At 47.5% G+C, this 4403-nt stretch overlaps 1 non-coding gene across 1 annotated transcript; it reads right to left on the bottom strand.

Moving 5' to 3' along the window:
- Positions 1–365: 365 nt before the first annotated feature.
- On the bottom strand, positions 366–438 carry TRNAT-CGU. Its single transcript has one exon. It is a non-coding gene; the product is annotated as a tRNA-Thr (tRNA).
- Positions 439–4403: the final 3965 nt, after the last annotated feature.

The raw sequence follows: 4403 nt of genomic DNA, 5'->3' as shown, positions 1-4403 counted from the left end.
AATAAAATCAGTAATTATAATTCTTTTAGGCCTACGGTGGCTAAACTAATCAGGACTCTAGATTGTAATTGAAACTCAATACAAATTAGCTAATCTGCTGGCTTATATTGGCGTTAATTGTGGTACTGGTGGCGCTTCAAGGTTTCCTACACCTGAATTTCGGGTATCACCAACAATTTAAAGATGGTACAGCAGCTTTATTCCCATTTATCATGAGGAATTTCCATCTTAGAATTCCCTGCTGTGTTAGCAGTAACTTCCTGAGAATACAGATTTGGTAAACTCATTTCTAGTTCCAGGTTTTGGTGTCAAGGAAACATTCCTTTTGACATCATGTACCAAAGATGCAAAAAGCCGAGCGCTGGAGGCCCCAGTGAGATTCGAACTCACGACCCCTGGTTTACGAGACCAGTGCTCTAACCCCTGAGCTACGGAGCCCCGTCGAGCTGCCCCTCGACTCCTTGCCCTAAAGCTGACTACACATGCAAATGTTTCGCTTTCTGCTCCTGAGAGTTTCTGGAAATTTGATGTCCCACCCCCTCCCCTTTCCGAGTTCCTCCGAGACAGTTACCACGTCACAAAGGCTGTCCGGGGACTCGGCCGGACTGAGGAGGGAAAGCGCGCGGGAAACGGCGCGCCTCCCGCCCCAGGCCCGCGGCAGGTGCCACAGAGGCCTGCGCGCACGGCTGTCGCCACCTCCACGGCCTGCCGGCCTGCGCACAAACACAAACCGAACACCTCGACTGCGGGCGAGTACGCGCCGCTCATGAAAACGACTCGGTAAACTAAGACTCGCGGGGCAGGGAGGACTCCGGAGCGCGCTCCGCGGGCTGCCGGGAAGAGGCGGTGCGATCCGGCCGCCAGCTCCGCAGAGGGCCCACCGGCTAAAGCACGGCCACACACAGGCACGACGATGCCCTGTGACCCGGAGTGTCACGAACGCGCGTGATAGGAAAACCAAGCAAAACAAGGAATGGTCATATTAATGAAGTTGAGAGTGAGGGCAGGGGAGGGGATGTCAATCTTATCACTTATTCTTAGTGATCAAAGATCACTAAGGATAAAAGATCTTTTAGGATTAGAGATCCGCCCCCTGCATCCCAGAGGAGCCAGTTTGTTCGAATTCTCCAAAACCCTCAACTTGTCTGTGCATCAGGGACACTGCCTACTGAAACCCCTCCTCATCCCCCTGCTATCAGAGAAGGGGATTGCGGGCCCAAGGAGGATCATGAAGCTCCAACGAGCCTGTGATTTGCAGTTTTTTTCAGATTTCATCCCATGTTTAGGTACCGTGCTCACCTCCTGTTTCTAGCACCTAAAGAAATTTATAACCTCAGTGAAATACAGGTCTGTTAGGTTCAGAGGAATCACTTGGACTTTTTTTTTTTTTTTTTTTTTTTTTTTGGTGCTTTATGTTTTAATGATGTTAAGTGAGATCTCAGTGGGCTCTTTTTCTTCCCCTGTCTGCAGAGACGAAGGCTTCTGATCCTTAAATGCATTCATTCAATATAGCATTTACTAACACGTGAGCAATCATTACGGGCAGGACACTGTGGAGGACACTTCTCTGGCTCACCGAGTTCCCGGTAGTTAGGAGACTGCCTCGCCTGCCTTCACATCTCTACCACATAGGGCGTGTGTGACAGACTAGTTTACCTATGAATACAGTTAAATTGCAAGTGCTTTTGCAGCTCTGCGAGGGCCTGCAAAAACACACAGCTCTGGAAGGGTACCAGCCCAGAGAGCAGCTCTCTTCCTCCCAACTTCAGACTCCAGAAGTCAACAAAGCCTGAATAAGACCTCTGAGGGCGAAAGACAGGACTGACTGTCTGGTGCTGATGAAATGAGGCATGGCCTCTCCGTTAGAGCTTAAAACACCACACTGAGGTACTAGATATCCATACAGAATGTCATGTATTATAAGATAATACTAGTACTATTTCTCTGCATTTGGTTTAGCCTTACTTAGGATGAATGTGATTTGAGGAGCCAAATGATCCAGAATTCAGTCTATGTAGGACCTGGCCCTTTGATTCTGTGATGCTAACCTAGACAGTTAACTTTTCCCTACTGTTGTTACTAATTTCCACCTCCTTCTAATGTAGGAAATCTTTGCCCAATTGGAATTTTTTTTAGCAAGGGTTTTCAGAAGACCCGTTGGGTTGATCTCCAAATTTTGGGTTACATTCAAGAGGGGACATCAGGGACCTCTACCTCTCTCTCTCTTCTTGCCATCTCCCATCTGCTAGCGCCTTCCATTGGTTGAGTCCAGACAGGAGCTAGGAGGCAAGAGAGCCCAACTGATGCAGCCTTCCAGGGCAGAGAAGCAGGGCAGAGAATGGGTCTGGATGGGCAGGTGGAGAATGAGCAGCACCTGCTGCTGTAACTGTAGTGATAGGGTTAGTGTAGGGTTGGTTGGGTCATGAACGTGCATCTTGTATGAGCCTTGGATAACAGCGTAGGCTGAAGCTTGAGCAGCTGAGAAGTAATACGTATTGCTAAACAATTTTTATCATCCCATATTAGGAGCACAGCCATTGCAAGGAGGAATACGGATATGTTTGCCACCTGACATGAATTGAGGAAGAAGGCATGAAGTATAGGTTCTTTCCAGCAGACGCGTCCCAGTGAGACTGGCATGTGAAAGGCAGCTCTTCTGTCAGGTAAGGCTGAGGAGGCATCTCGTTCTGGAGAAAATGTGGGGATTCTGGTTTCAGGCAATAGCTCAGTTCATTCCAAACAGCCAACTAAGGCTGCAGTGTAGGCATATTTCCTCCTCCATTAGTCCTGCTGGAGGGGTAAGCAAGTCTGTTTCTCTTGGAGACTCTATGATCTGGACAAATAATGTTTTGGAAATCTCATTCTGATGATGCTAGTAGAATGAATTATCTTTTTAAGATGCACGGTCTCGCCCTGCACTTGAGTGTTGGAACACTCCTGTAATAGCAGTGGTGTGCAAAGTCGCCAGGCAGGAAGCATCAGTTCCTGGTCCACAGAGACGTAAGCTTGTTCCAGAATATAATTAAATGCACTCCTGCCTTCACTGAGGAACCTCACTACAAACAAGTCATCAACAGAACTAAACAAGATGCTTAGTGATTAGTTGACTCCCCTCTGGCACAAGCTCCATATCTTGAAACAGAGCAGACTGGAAATGAACATTTATGGATTGTGCTGGTCACCAGTCACACTTTGAGAGGCTCTGCCCACAGTTTTCCCCCCTTCTAGTCATTTGCCCTCAGAGTATCCACTGACAGTATCCGCACACATGTGTGTCACCTGGGGTTGATGGATACGGCTCATTCCATTGGACTGAGTTTGTACACAAAGCACAAAGAAGATCCTGATTTTTTCATAGCTCCTTTTGGCGGCAGATTTCTGGCCAACTGGACTCAACTGGAATCCATAACATCTCTCCTAACGACTAAAACAGAGTGCCACTGTAATTGCCCCAGCTGCTGTTGGCCTTTGCAATCCCTAATAGGTAGACCTAGTGAAACAGATGCTCTTGTCTCTTCTTTCATAGGATGAGAAGGAGGTAGCAGGAGCTGAGAAGGTACAAACACATTTCCCGCTAGACATAAATAACTGAAACCAAGTCCAAAGGGCATGGGAGGGAAGTTCATTGGCAAGAATGTCAGGAATTCCATAAATGAGACATTCTACGCTGGTTCCAGGGAAGAGTCAGAACAGAAGAGCATATTGGGTCCACCAAGCCCACCTGTATGGGAAATCTGGAGATAGATTTATCCCTCTCTCAGGTAAAGAAAGGGAATAAAGTGCACCCTGGGGCAGAGAAGGTGATGGGGCCTCCAGCACAAGACTGATGGAAGAAACGTGGCTAGATCTCGGCCTTCCACAAATCTCTCACCCCCAGATGAGTATCCTCAATGAGAGACCGCTCCAAGAAGAGCTTTCCAAGAAAAGCTAGAAGATGGATTTCCAGCAAGTTCCGGAGGGCACTTTCAAGCAAGTTCTGCTAGCACAACAGGGCAATGTCTCTGCTCTTCAGTGAGCCAGGCTGTGCCCTCCACAGCAAGGTCTGGGTCTTCACTAGGGGTGGGGTGAGGGGTGGAGGGCTCTTCCTTCCGTGCTAATCTCCGCCCTCACTTCCTACGGTGCTTTATCAGCCCTCAGGGTGGTGACTGCTCCTTACATCTGCTATCCTTACAGTCCTTAGAATTCTCTTTACTTTTTCCTAGCCAATTCCTTGGTCCTCCAATCTCCCCTGTAGTTAATCATTCTCTGTATTAAAACTTTCCCTGTGCATTACAAGATAAATATGTTCTGGGGATATAATGTAAAACATGTCAACTATAGTTAGCAATACTGAATTGTACATTTGAAAATTGCTGAGAGAGGAGATCTTAAAAGTTTTCATCACAAGGAAAAAATTGTCATAG

The sequence above is a fragment of the Phoca vitulina genome, unplaced genomic scaffold (assembly GCF_004348235.1).
Source record: "Phoca vitulina isolate PV1807 unplaced genomic scaffold, GSC_HSeal_1.0 scaffold125, whole genome shotgun sequence".
Lineage (NCBI taxonomy): Eukaryota > Metazoa > Chordata > Mammalia > Carnivora > Phocidae > Phoca > Phoca vitulina.
Note: the sequence above shows the minus strand (reverse complement) of the source record. Positions and strands in the feature narration are given on the sequence as shown.